This window comes from Cottoperca gobio, chromosome 7 (assembly GCF_900634415.1).
Source record: "Cottoperca gobio chromosome 7, fCotGob3.1, whole genome shotgun sequence".
In the NCBI taxonomy this organism is placed as follows: domain Eukaryota; kingdom Metazoa; phylum Chordata; class Actinopteri; order Perciformes; family Bovichtidae; genus Cottoperca; species Cottoperca gobio.
Window position 1 is genome coordinate 2,057,136 of NC_041361.1, and position 14,990 is coordinate 2,072,125.

The 14,990-nt window shown below is 44.6% G+C and overlaps 1 protein-coding gene across 1 annotated transcript in view; it reads right to left on the reverse strand.

Annotated features, from left to right (window-relative positions):
* LOC115010857 (NCK-associated protein 5-like) overlaps nt 1–14,990 on the reverse strand; it is a 32,720-nt gene that overhangs the window by 14,354 nt on the left and 3,376 nt on the right. The window contains 1 exon segment of the mRNA XM_029435713.1: nt 3,487–3,573. The gene's annotated coding sequence lies outside the window, so the exon portion shown is untranslated.

Sequence of the window (14,990 nt, forward strand, 5' to 3'; positions counted from 1 at the left end):
ATGTGTCCCAGTGGGGCTGCAGGACCACAGAGCTCTGCTGGCAGACTTACAGCCGCTGGTGCTGTCAGAGAGAAGCCACGAGGGGAACGCAAAGAGAGCTAATGTTGCACACTGCTGAGTGATGGAGGAAGTCTTCAGATCCTTTACTCAAGAAAAAGTGCTAATACCATCAAATCAAAAGTATAAACAGTTAGTCCTTGTGACTGTTATTACTTATACTACATATTATATCATAAGATTATTTTTAATCATGCATTAATGTGTTTTGTGGATCTGGAGAAGGCGTATGACCGGGTCCCCCGGGTGATACTGTGGGAGGTGCTGCAGGAGTATGGGGTGAGGGGGTCACTTCTGAGGGCCATCCAATCCCTGTACGCCCAAAGCGAGAGTTGTGTCCGGATACTCGGCAGTAAGTCGGACTCGTTCCCAGTGGATGTTGGCCTCCGCCAGGGCTGCGCTTTATCACCAATCCTGTTTGTGATTTTCATGGACAGGATATCGAGGCGTAGTCGTGGAGGAGAGGGGTTGCAGTTCGGTGACCTGAGGATCTCATCGCTGCTCTTTGCAGATGATGTGGTCCTTATGGCATCATCGGTCTGTAACCTTCAACAGTCACTGGATCGGTTCGCAGCCGAGTGTGAAGCGGTTGGGATGAGGATCAGCACCTCAAAATCTGAGGCCATGGCTCTCAGCAGGAAACCGGTGGATTGCCTACTCCGGGTAGGGAATGAGCCATTACCCCAAGTGAAGGAGTTCAAGTACCTCGGGGTCTTGTTCTCGAGTGAGGGGGCGATGGAGCGAGAGATTGGCCGGAGAATCGGAGGCGGTACTACAGTCACTTTACCGCACCGTTGTGACGAAAAGAGAGCTGAGCCAGAAGGCAAAGCTCTCAATATTCCGGTCGATCTTCGTTCCTACCCTCACCTATGGTCATGAAGGCTGGGTCATGACCGAAAGAACGAGATCACGGGTACAAGCGGCCGAAATGTGTTTTCTCAGACGGGTGGCTGGCGTCTCCCTTAGAGATAGGGTGAGAAGCTCAGCCATCCGTGAGAGACTCGGAGTAGAGCCGCTGCTCCTTTACGTTGAAAGGAGCCAGTTGAGGTGGTTCGGGCATCTAGTAAGGATGCCACCTGGGCGCCTCCCTAGGGAGGTGTTCCAGGCACGTCCAGCTGGGAGGAGACCCCGGGGAAGACCCAGGACTCAGTGGAGAGATTATATCTCCTCACTGGGAACGCCTCGGGATCCCCCAGTCGGAGCTGGCAGGATGTGGCCTGGAGAAGGGAAGATTGGGGTTCCTTACTGGAGCTGCTGCCCCCGCGACCCGACCCCGGATAAGCGGTAGACGATGGATGGATGGACCATAAAAATTCAGTAAATAGTGAAAATGTTGTCACAATAACCTAAAGTGAGTCACGATGTTTGTTTTGTCCAACGAATACTTAGACAAAAATGAACAAAGATTATTAAAATAATTACAGGGGAAAAGAAGCAAATCCTCACATTTGAGGAACTGGAACCATTAAATGATGTCATGATGATGTCATGATGATGTCATGGTGATGTCATGATGATGTCATGGTGATGTCATGATGATGTCATCGGGCGAGTCTTACAAACTCAGGACCGAAAAAAGTGGGCAGTAAAAATGCAGAGTGAGTCCAATGAAAGACTCTCTTCAGTTGGATTATGGGAAATGTAGGATCCAACGTTTTTGACCCCACACTACAGTAACGTCAGGATATCTCGGCCTCTGCGTCTGTCTCTTGTAATCAGATCCAAACAGAATCTGCAGATGTTTCGTTCACAGTTTTCAGTTGTGATCCAGATGATAAATCAGTGTTTCTATTAGTTTTAAATCCACGTAAAAAATCAGCGGAAATGTCGTCGCAATTCTGCAGCCGCACTTTAAAAACACACTGTAGGGAAAATATTGCAAATTTGAGAAAAGTGTTTAATCAAAAAACTAAATTGTAGCTAAAAAAGACAAATGATTTAGCTGAAAAATAGCAACAAATAAAATATCTTTATGTGTAGAGCTTCAACAATTAGTTGATTTGGTGACTATTTTCCAGCTTGACGTCACCTTGTGGAACGTGGGAGCATTTTAAACTATTTTCGGACATTGTATAGAGCAGATAATCATTAGTTGCAGAGGTATTGAGATACCGTCACAGGGAAAGTGTAAGTGTAATCCAGGCCCAGTAACAGACATAACAATTATGTTTGTTCTTCAGAAGATCTGCAATGATTGAGCCCATAAAAGTTGTTCTTTGTTTTCTGGAGGAAGACAAATAGACGTAAACAGATGAGACTAAAAAGGTCAAAGTCAAAGCTTTTCATTTTGTTCTTGAGAATCCAGCCACACACAGCCACATTGCCAAGTGTAAGCAAAAAGCAGCGAGGCTCAGCGCTCGCAGCTTAAAAGGTCCAATCACTGAACAACGGCGAGAGGATCGTGTGTTCGCCTCGGAGCATGTGCTGCTTTTGTTCTCAGATGGATACCTGTTCATGAAGAATGTGAGCTGTGGGGACATCGCTGAGCATTCATCAGCAAACAAACAAAGTGCAACCTGACACCAGAGGAAAACTAACGTGTCATCTGTGGATAACTAGACATGGTGTCCTTTAAACAAATTACCCAGCGGCGACTTCCGTCGGTGTTTTATCACCGAGACAGAAAAGAAAAGTTTCTACTGACGAGCCTGATGACAAACGAGAAGAGACGCAGGGGAAGAGCGACTCAGCCGTCGATTAGTCGATTAATATTAGTTAATATAGTCGATCTTCAGATGAAAGCAACACTTACTTTGATTAATCATTAAGAAAATCTTTTTTAAGCTATTTAGAGCAGAAACAGAAAATCTATCTCAACTATTTTAATTATCAATTAATTGTTTAAAGGATTTTCTAAAGCTGGACAAACACGCTCTGGTTCTAGCTTCTGAAATAATAATAATAATAATAATAATAATGATAATAATAATAATAATAATAATACATTTTATTTGGAGGCGCCTTTCAAGACACCCATGGACAAGAGATAAAATACAAGAGATAAAAACAGCAGGACATTGGAAGAGAGAGCAGACAAACAGAACCAGAGATAAGGTGGAGACACATGAGAAAGCAAGAAAGAGAGAGGGGGGGGGGGGGGACAGGATGATGGAGACGACAGAGAGTAGGCCAGTTTGAATAAGTGAGTTTTGAGACTTGAATGTTGTAAATGTTTCGGACTGTCGGATGTGTGGAGGGACGGAGGCTGGGGTCTCTGGTTCCACTTTCTCTGATTTACCTCATTATAAATTTAATATCTTTGGGTTTTCACTTGAAGACATTTTTAGACTAAATTAATAATTGATCCATCAAGAAAAAAAACCAGAGAGATGAATCGATAATGAAAACATTTCTCCTCTTTCTCTGGGAAAGTGTCATGTGGTTAATAGATAAGCGTTAGTTGCAGCTCGACATGATGAAGACACTCACCGGTGGTTTCAGCTCTCGTTATGATCCTTGAAGAGGAGTCTGTGCTCCTGTCAGGTACCTCTGTCTCCCAGCAACAAAACCAGGGAGCTGAGGGAGAGAAAACACAAAGGACACATTTTTAATTTCAATAAATGAACTCTCAGCCTTCTTCCCTCTCCATCGTCTTTCTGGCTAAATTAAAATAAAAAACCTCCTGACGAAATCACAAGACAGAAACCACAAGTTTGTCCGTCAACAATGAGAGCTTGACAAGTTTGAGGGCGGGTCTTTTGGGGTGGTCGAGCGGCGGGTTAGACGACTGTCACCTCTGTTGTGTTTGGCGGGCAAAGGCTGCAGCTTTACTCCAATCTGCGAGTGAACAGGAAATCGGGAAGAGAGGAAGACGCTGCATTGCCCTCGGGAGATACCAGCGCTCGGCAGACACCAGCCATGCCAAGACCACAAGCCCCCACTGCTCTATCTCGCTCTCGTCTTCCCTTTCATCTCTGAGTCATTGTAAAGTGTAATGAAAGAAAGATGGATGAATAATTCAACAGACACGGCGTTTAAGAACTCCCCCTTTTTATGTCTTTCCGGTATCGCAGGACTTTACACATTGGGAGCCACACAATCTTCTTTTTAAGTTTTCAGTCTAATGTGGGATTCCCCATTAACAGAGTCCCCTGTTAATTATGTTCACTTCCTATAAAAGGGTTCATTGAAAATCTAAACGGGACGCTCCCGCCTGTTGTTTGGACCCCGAGCCGCAGCATTAACTCTTCATATGCAAAGGTAACACGGCCTGATCCTTTTAGATCTTGTCCAACTGAAATGGGATTAGAAGTGTTGAGCATCTGCCCTCTCAATCCGGGTTTTAATAGAGCAGGAGCAGATCTTCTGGTCTGCCGGTGTCCTCTTCAGGACACCTGGCTCTGCGAAAAAGAAGCAGACCGTGATCTGTGATCCGTGTCAAGATCACAAAGACGGCAGATCATAGAGCACAAAAAAACCAAACGCACAAGAGACCTCGATGATTGCACATCACCAGTATTTATTTACCGAGGACAGACTTTGATTTCTGACGCCTGGACGCTGAGAGAAGTATTAAATATTGAGTGAGGTTTGGCGAGTAGATGAGATCCATGGAATGAGGGCAGGAAAAAAAAACAGTTTCAAAAACGGCGACACATCCGAAGCAGAGAGAAGAAAATGCACAAAAGCTTCTTAAATCATGTCAGTCGCACTCTTGGGGATTTGGCACAGGCAGGGCCGTCTCAGGATATGTCAAACGCCACCCTTTCCATCTGCCAATCCTGGGGAAAGGCGCAGATTGAAGTTCTTGCTGTGTCGGCAAAGTGTGTAGGCGGGAGATGTAAACAATGTGACAAAAACCTAAATCCTCACATGATGGAATTAAAGATCGGGGTAGACTGAGAATGTAGGCCAAAGTCTCCAGACAAACCATTACCATGCGATTGTCTGCATCATTAATACAGATGCAGATAAATATCAAAGAGGAGGGGGGACGTGGGTGAGACAGAATCAGGCTGAGGGTGCTCCCTCGGTGCCGCTTCCTGTCTGATGTTTGGCTACAAGAACCGAGACGAATCGTACACAAGCAATATTTGGGATGAGGAGCGGAGGCGGTGGAGAGGAGGTGGGGGAGGGGGGATGGAGGAGGGGAAGGGAGAGCTCTTCCCAAAAGGCCTGAAAGATTGGATGCGCGCCATGTATGTCTGAGAGCAATCAAACTGATCGCAGGGATCCTTCTTAAATCTGTGCCAGGCGACCTCCACACCCAGCGAGGAGACGCATCACGGGCGCCTCCATCTCTGGTACAACACAAACGGTTTGTTTCATCAAACACAAACAACATTGGAGCTGCGCTTTCCACCACCGCCGCCGTTTGGCAGATTTATGACACATTGTTAGCTGCAACCAAAACAATCCCGACATTATTTTGTGTTGGCTCGGACAGAATAAAAACGATACTGTGTGGTAGCAGAGCTCCTGAAATGTAAGCTAGCCCATGGATCAATGCTAACACACACACACACACACACACACACACACACACACACACACACACACACACACACACACACACACACACACACACACACACACACAGCAAATCCGACCTGCCTTAAGAGCCATCAAGTCCATTCATGTCAAGTCGACACCATAAACCTCACAAAACACTTGCTCCCTCTCTGTCACTTCACATAATTCTCATACAAGTAAAGATCTGCTTTATATATTCACACAGAAACGCTGTCACAACAGGAAGACACAGCGAGAAGCCCAGAAAACATCATGTCAGCTGTAACAACTAAATCAATATTCACATATCTTCAAAATCCCTCTCCAACAAGTACACATCTTGGGTCAGCTCACCTTCCTCCTGCTGCCTTTTCAGTCATTCAGTCAGCGCATCCAGAGATCTCCTCGCAGCAGAATCAAACGTAAGGCACCAGCAGAAGCATAAAGAGAGCGACAGAGAAGCTACAACCTTACATTTCTGTTTTCCGGCTGCAGAGGAGATTATTTCCCTCCCTGGTAAAAGTGGCGTCACCCTGCGAGTGTGGCGAGGAAGCCGGTTTCCTCTACACTTCAGCTAGTAAAGGCCTGTCCTTGGGCATGTGCATTGTGTGTGTGCCTGTGCTGTCTGCAGAGGCTGCCATGTCTCCCATTGTTCCAGGGCGAGTGAGGCAGGCTTCCTACCCCAATAGACCCTGCCTACTACAACAGCTGTGGACCAGCCCCCACCTCTCTGCTGCACTCCTTCTCCCCTCCTCCTCCTCCTCCTCCTTCTCCTCCTACAACTCCTGCCTCTCTGCTGCTGCTGCTGCTGCTGCTAAACATTAACCCTGCAGCTGCCGGCTCAAGCCCATAAAGAGGTGGAGAGGGGGGTTGTGTTTCAAAAGAGACCCTACCATGTAGCGGACAAAGGAACTTAACAGAGAGAGGATATCCGACAGCCGGGCTGAACTGACAGGACTTCTGCAAAAAGCCATTCAGTGGCCTAGAAAGAAAACAGGCTCTGTGCTAAGAGGATTGTCTTTCTCAATCACAGTGGTGCTAAGTGTTGGGCTGAGTCCTGTGAGACCGCGCTGAGGACGAGAAAGTCACAGAGAATATAGGGCCGCAACGACCGATTATTTCTGTTCTCAGGTGTTTAGTCTATAAAATGCTATAAAATAGTGGAAAATGTATTGACATCATATGAGACAAGTAGAGCTACACCAATATATATACCGGCCCATATTAGATGATTGCAGATGTATCTACAGTATATCAGTGTATACTGGCTGGTTTCAGGTCCTTTAATTCTTTTTTTTAAAGTGACACCATTACATATTTTATCCACTAGAGAGCGCTGACGATGTTAAACGTCTCACCAATTCTTATATATATATATATATATATATATATATATATATCATAATAATAAAGGATCAAGATCCCGACTAGCTAAAAATGAAATTCAGAGCATATCTGTGTTTGAGCGATTGCCTCCACACGGCTCCCAACAATAAATTATTTATCAAAATATCTCCAGATTCATATCGTCAATCAATCAACCATCAATTTGTTTTCAGCTCTTCCCGTTACTCTCATGCAGAGTGATCATCAAGCCGTGTCGCGGCTAAACTGGTCAGCAGAGTGAAGGTTTTGTCTCAGTGTGGTTGATCTCTGCAGGTTTCCCCCCCACCCCCCTCCCCCGTGTGACTCATCTGCTCTCCTTGTTAATGAAGCCTCATCATCCTCAGACATACCAGACACACTAAACCAAGTCTGATGACAAAGTGACGCGGCGCCCACAGCTACAGCAGCAGGAAGAAAACATGGTTGAACGTTTCGTGCCCTGACCGTGGGAGGAGGCAAAACATCCCAACGACTGCCTCTGACAAGTATTCTTTTAAAAAACCAGACCTATATGTACTCAATTCAAAGTTGACCCTAATTGAGTGGACACGAGACCTGACCTCAATCGACTTTGCCCCCTCAACAGACTTCCTATAGTCAAAATCAAACGCCCCAGGGTGCTCACATGAATGTCAGTTGTTTCACGCTATTGTCATTCAGATTTGACCAAAACAGTCTAGCCAGTTTGGCGAGTAAACAACTTGTCCCAGTTACACAGCAAGAATTTAAATGTCTATGTTTGAAATGCAGGCGGGAGTAAAGTGGCAGTAATATAAGCATCATAGAGTAAAACAGTGCCAGGGAACACTTGCCTGCACAATGACCACTTTAGAGTTGTGCTGATAATACTTACATCCTTCGACTTCAGCTCTTAACGCAGGACTTGTACATGTAGTGGAGTATATTCACAGTGTGGTATTTGGTACTTTTACTTCAGGAAAAGATGGGAATACTTCACCGCGAGCGATGCTTTCAAACACAAAGACACTGATAAATACAATATGAGAAATGCGGGGAAAGCCCACAGACTGCACAGGTCATCAAAACTGGACCACATCAAAGTGAAAAGTACCCGACAGACGCTGAGCTTCAAAGCATCAAAAATCACCCGGATCAAAAGAGCTCGTGTCCAGTGAGGATTTATCCTCTTATTACTGAACACATATGGTCCGCCCTGCCCAGTCTGTCCTCATCGCCAGGTCTCTAATCTGTGTCCGCCTAGTGGCCGGAAACCAGAGACACCCTGCATGTGAACAGGACTGCTTCGATTAAAACCTGTTTGAAAGGATATGTTAACAGTCCAAAGAGGCGGCTCTTACTTGCTGTACACAAACAACCAATTTCCAGTAAGTTTAAGGTGTAACCTGCGCTCTTTTGTTTCCTTCTGACAGAGTTTAACTGCACCCAACTGGAGAATTAGCTCCACCAACTGTGTATCTCAATGAACCAACTCCTGATATTCACACAACAGTTGTGGATCAAAATGTCGCATGAATTTGCATTTTCTTTTGCAGAGTTTCTCAGAACTTCTCAGATCCCTCCTTTGTTGCTCTTCCCGAGGTTTTTCCTCCATTTTCTTCCTCGTTAAAAGTTTTTTTGGGGGGGTGTGGGAGGGTTTCCTCGTCTCCATCGAGGGTCGTAAAAGGACAGAGGCTGTCGTATGATGCACGGATTCTAAAGCCCCTTCAGGCAAAGTTGTGATGTGTGAAATTGGGCTAAATTGATTTGACTTTTTAGTAGAAATGTAATATATTAGTGCACAGAGGCAGGACTGTGGATTTCATCCTGCAAGTCTTCCACTGAAGAAGAGATCTAAACAGCCACTCAGCCACGTTTCTGAGAACACGAAGCCACGATTTTAACAAAACCAGCAAAAGAAAATGCAAATTAATTATGAATTTCATCCTCTTACTGTTCTTTGAATATCAGGTGGTAGGTTCAGCAAGATAAACAGTAAACACTAACACGTCAGTCGGGTGCTATTAGACACAACGAGATGAACAGAGAGCTCAAGTCCAAACCACAATCGGTGAAAGACGTGATGTAAATATGGTATTTATTTGTAGCTTCATGTAATAATTTGAGGAAACTTCAGTGGAAGCTCGAGTGACTTTAAATCATGTTTCTATGATTTGCTCACTAAAAGGCGACGTTCTTCAGACTGCAGGCAAAAGTGAAAATGAAAAACACAATCTGATCTTTTCAACTCTGAATTGGGACACTTTAACATCTGGTCCTAAATCAGATGCAGGTCGGATTCTTTAGCGACAGTCACTCGAGTCTTTTGTTGCATTTCTGTTACACTCGTCTTCATCTGCTCGCACGTTCAGCGGCGTCCACTTCACATGGACTTATAAATGAAACCGTAAAACTTCAGTGGCCTCCATGTTTATTTGTGTACAACAGCGTGCTGAGAGTGATGTCTTGTTTATTGTTGTTTTGCACATGCAGGTCTGTCACACTGGAATCTGATATTAGCCCAGTTTGAGAATAATGCCGAACAAAACAATCGGATCTGAGCCATAAATCTGAGTTAAGCACGAAGGATTGCTGCGTGAACGTACGTTTCTAATGCAGTAATGTATAGTATATCTCAGTATTGTTTTAAGACAGACAATAAAAAGTGAACTTGCCCTTTAATCACCGTCACGTTGCCGTCGGTGCAGACGTCACAAAGCAGCACAGAAACAGTCCAACCCCTCACATCTCTTGAGTGAAGCGCTGTCAGGGGACGGTCTTACCTCTGTGTCAGACGTTAACGCACGCAGACATCTGTAAGGCATGAATGGGACATTGAGGGACTGGCTTCCCTTCTAAGGGTGTCAAAGGCTGAGCTGAGACACGACCTGAATGAGAGCCGGTCACATGGTCCCCTGGAGCTAACACAAGGGAAGGATGAAAACCCTCAACATAAAAGCTCTATTGTCACCTCCCTCCAACAACTACTTTCCCCTCAAGTGAGGATCTTCAGCAACTCAAAACACTCGACAGAATGCGGAGAGTCGAGAGGCAATAAAACGTCTTAATGGAGAGAAACCTGCCTGGAAACGAAGTAGAAAGAACTTCTCATGCAGGCCGAGCGGACCAGCGTGTGACCGATTTGAAATGTAATGCAAAGAACATGTAAAGCAGGACGTCAGGCCGGTTTATTTAAACACACGCAGCTCCTCCTGTCCTGATCACTTCAGGTGTCAACAGGGAATTCTTCAACCCCCGAAAACAAATAAATATCATCTAAAACTAAATGGAAGAGCTGGTTCGACGATGAATTCAAATGTTACCAACATTTTGTTGCCGAAACAATTAAACAATTATGCGATAAAACAATCAACAGATGAAATGAATAATGAAAACTATGACTTTGATGCATAGTTGAGATCAGTTAGCAGATGGTCCAGCGTTACAGGTCTGTGGTTAGATGGCGGCTGTAGCGAGGGAACTGTCAGGGAACTTCTGAATGAGAGTTGTAAATCAGACACGAGGGGTACAAACCTCCATTGAGGCTCCGACAGTTTAATGGGCGGTGATGGCCACGGCACCATGTGAGGATGGAGCGCTAATCCACCAACAAGAAATGTGACTCTCGGGCCTCGACGAGGAGATGTGCCGGGTTTAAAGCCGGGGCTATAAACACCCGCTGTTGTCGGAGGAGGACTCTGGTGTTAATTTGCATGAAGCCTGGCTCAGTCGGGCTTCATTAGGAAGTCAGGAGTTGAAGCCAGCGAGCCTTCAACAGGGGCTTTGTGAGCCATTTGTGCAAAGCCAGGAGAAATGACCTCCAAGCTGAAACAATTAGTCGATTAATCGGTCGAGAGAGAATTAATTGGCAGCTATGTTTGATAATCGATAATCGACTGGTTACTATAGGGCTGGGAAATGTATATTATAATGTAGTATTATAAATAGAACTAATAATACAAAGTATATTTGTGAACATTTGAAGACTCAGAACATAGTGAGGCAATTTTCTGATACTTTATAGGCGAAACAAATAACTAACAAATTAAGAAAATGAGATTAATCCATAATAAAAATCATCCTTCACGGCTTTACAACTTTTCTTCCATCAGTCTCACTCCAGAGCCACGGTGACCTTCAGAAATCCCTCGCATGTGAAAAGATTCAAAGTATGTTCTCCAGTTAATTTCTACAATCATAAAAGCCCAGTAATGAAAACCATTCGTCGTGGCCTCCATTAAAGGCAGGTTTCATACCACCGTAAATACTCCGGAGAGAGGTGGCGTCCCCCCGCCAAACACACTGACTGTTTAACCAGACTGACATTTTGTCCAGCTGCACACTACGTTTCCATGTGTGTCAGCAAACAGCTTTAATACCTGATTCCTCAGTGAGTCACATCAAACTACTGAACCCTGACATGCCTGGAAAATATGTGGAGGTTGAACAAGACACAACGGTGAGGAGGCCAGACCAGTTCATCCAGGTCACTGTCCAGTATTATAGAGCGAATAAAAGATATATATTTTAAAATAGAACAAAGTGCTTTACAATAAAACCAAACATTTAAATTTAATATGTACAAGAGCTACAATAAAAAACCCTCCGTTTAAGAAAAAGCCAAACGATCTGAAAAGAGGTCACTGAGTTTGTTGCCCGGTCACCTTTTGTGACGAGGCGAGTTTTTAAAAAACGATTAGTGGAGCTGCAGGATCTCAAGCGGCGATCGGGCTCACAGGGAGTCAGCAGATCACAGATGTAGGAGCAGGAGCCAGACCATTAAAAGGTTTTTAAAAAAGCGGTAAAATCTGAAAATCAATTCTAAAACTCGCAGGAAGCCCGTGAAGAGCAGCGAGAGTCGGTGTGAAGAAGTGTCGCTTCTCAGAGTAATGGAGTTAAAGAAGACTCCAAATGTTGCCAAAAGGGTTTCTCCTCTCGCCGGAAGTGGAAACGTTGCAGTGGTGAAAGCAAAATGCAACAAAGTGCAAGAGAAACAAGTGAATATATTATATATATATATTGATTCATAAATGGGGTCATCAAAGGAAGAGCTGATTGTAATTACTCCATATACACCGCTTAATTAACTTTAACTTTAAATGTCACTTTGCACCGCTTATCATGAGCAGCATTAGTTAACAGAAGCAAGAGACGAGCCACACGTGTGACCCCAGTTATCCAGAGTCACAAACGCGTGACGCCAGGTGAGCTAAAGGGCGCCGGACTAAGTTTAACTCGATACAGCGAACCATGACAGCACAAAAAAGAAGCTATAGGAGGAGCGTGTGTGGTTCGTCTCTCCACATCTGGCCACCAGCCGCAGCGGCTCAAACTCCACCAGGAGTCGGAGGAGCATACTCATCATCCACATCCTTTTCCCAAGGTCTGGCCAAGAGGAAGACCTATTTATGGTACAGAATCAACGATAATATGGAGGGTTATATATGGAACAATCTGCTCCGCATCACGCCGACAAACACGACCTCCCTGGAAAGAGTGTTTTTCAAGGCCTATAGGTTGGAGTTGTGAAACAGGAAGCTCAGGAGAATTTGAAGCACTAAAGCACCTTGTGGGAGAGGGTTGAGGGATTGAAGGGGCGCACAAAGGAACACTGTGAGGATACGAGAGCAGAGTAAAGAGAAACACCTCCCACTGTCTTCCACACAGTCTTAATGCACGTTATCACAGGTCATCAGTCGGAGGAATCAGTCAGCATTAAACACGCAATGAAATTATGGCCGTTTAATCCTTTTTTGGCCAAACAGGACGTGGAGGGGACCCGGTTTGCTTGAATTGATTAAAGCTACATTCCGAGCCATATTTTCTTTGGCCAGACTGATGAATTGAATGTTTGTTGCAGCTGCAGCAGCTAAAGCAGTGTTTTGCCAACTTCAATGTTTGTATGACCACAGATTCCTCTGTAGGGTGGACTCTCTCTCTCTCTCTCTCTCTCTCTCTCTCTCTCTGTCTCTCTCTCTCTCTCTCTCTCTGTCTCTCTCTCTCTCTCTCTGTCTCTCTCTCTCTCTCTCTCTGTCTCTCTCTCTCTCTCTCTGTCTCTCTCTCTCTCTCTGTCTCTCTCTCTCTGTCTCTGTCTCTCTCTCTCTCTCTCTCTCTCTCTCTCTCTCTCTGTCTCTCTCTCTCTCTCTCTCTCTCTCTCTCTCTCTCTCTCTGTCTCTCTCTCTCTCTCTCTCTCTCTCTCTCTCTCTCTCACACACAACACAGCAGGCAGTAGGAATAGGACTAAATGAAAATTTCACGATTATCCTGGCCAAAATAAATACCTCAGTCTCCCGATAATCATCTAAATACGCTGAAGACAGCACTAACCCATACTGCAATCACTTAACCTTACATTGTTTTGTTTTTTATTGCATCACAGATAGGACACGTCTTTTTTGAAGTGAAAAACAAAGAATCAATCAATCTTGGAGCGGCTAAGTAGGAGAGTGGTTACAGCGCACGCAACGTAATACACTCTTAAATACAGTAATCTTAAATCCTCCTGCATAAATAAAGTATATATAAAAATATATATATATATTTCTTACATGAAAATGACTCGTGAGGATATTAATGATGGAAATTCACCACAATCAACTTACTGCGAGTGTTTTTGACGCGATCGTTCGACACAGTTCACGTGAAGAACCACATGAGGTTCCTTTGATCTGAATATCTGTGTTAACAGTCACGATGAAGATGAAGCAGAGCTCTCCGTCAGTCTCGTCTCCTACTGTGAGCTCTGCTGTATCGCGCCGACTCAGCGGGGTAATTAATGAATATTTTGCGATGCTAATGCAGGCTGCAGAAGTGCCTTTGGTGAATAACCATGGTAACTACAGTACCTGCATGCATCAGACAGCGGGGTGATGAATCTCATAGCTGATAAGGAGGACCCGGGCTAGCCTATCTTCAAAGCATGGTTGTTTATGTAGAAAGGGGGGGGGGGTGATACTGGAGAGATAGGCGACTGCAAGAGGCTGTGACCTGTCTGAGCCCCCCTGCAGGACTTCAAACTGACGAAATGATTGTCCCGTTGCTCTTTCCTCCCTGTAAACCTGCTGAACTACGACCCAAGAACGGGACATTTCTCAGACGGACTGACCTTGAGAGACTTTAAAAGGTCTTTCGCTCCATAAAACTCACATTTTTGTCTCTAGTTGCTCGAGTCAGTATCACAGCAGACGCTGTTAGTTGAATAACTAATCGACAGAGATTAGTGGTTTTAGACATTTCTCATGCGAAAACAGTGAAAGAGTGATAAATATTCTCGGTTGCCAGCTTCCATTTGAAGACATCACACTGGACTCTGACACTTGTGATCGGCATTTTTGGGCCGTTTCATAGATTAAATGAATCGATAAGGACATTAATCTGTAGTTTCAGAGCTGATGCTACGTGTTAGGGCTACTAAAGGCAACTAAAGATGATTTGCATTCATCGATTCTTCTGTTGACTATTGATCGAGGATCGAACATCTAATCCAATAATCGACCTTCATAGCTTTATGAATAAAAGCTCATTTCTACAACTGAGAAGATGAGAATCTTTTTATTAGATGATTAATCTAAGAACGTGTCTGATAAGTCTCTGACCATCAACTATAATCTATATTCTAATCGTCTCCGCATTTTGTTTGTCAGTGACAGTTTGTCTCGTGAAATCTAGTTCCTGAATCGACAGAGGTGAAGAGCAATTAGTTTGTGACGCCGCTTCCTCGTTTGGTTTCCTCTGCGACTCGGCTTGTTGGCAGATCCTTGCTTTGAGCAATTGTATCAAATGTTGTGATCAACTATTTGATTAATCAACTCGATCATGTTTCCTGGCGGACGACAACACCTTATGAATGATTTAATAATCAAAACCCAGTTAACAGAACCAGCAGCCAAATTAAACACTTACTCCGTGCCACGTTTCCCCTGGATAATAAAGTCTGAACACCGTCTGAGGCTGCAACAAGACGTGGGACAAAGGCGTGCAGAACATCTGTGAACAATTAGAGGCGAACAGAGCGAGCAAGCACTTATTCTGCCCATTACACTTGAATAAGTCACTGGCTCGGCTCTTCATGATGTAATGCGGCGCAGCTTGGATATGCAATCTCAAAGTTGCGCTGGGACAGAGCCCCTCACAAAAAC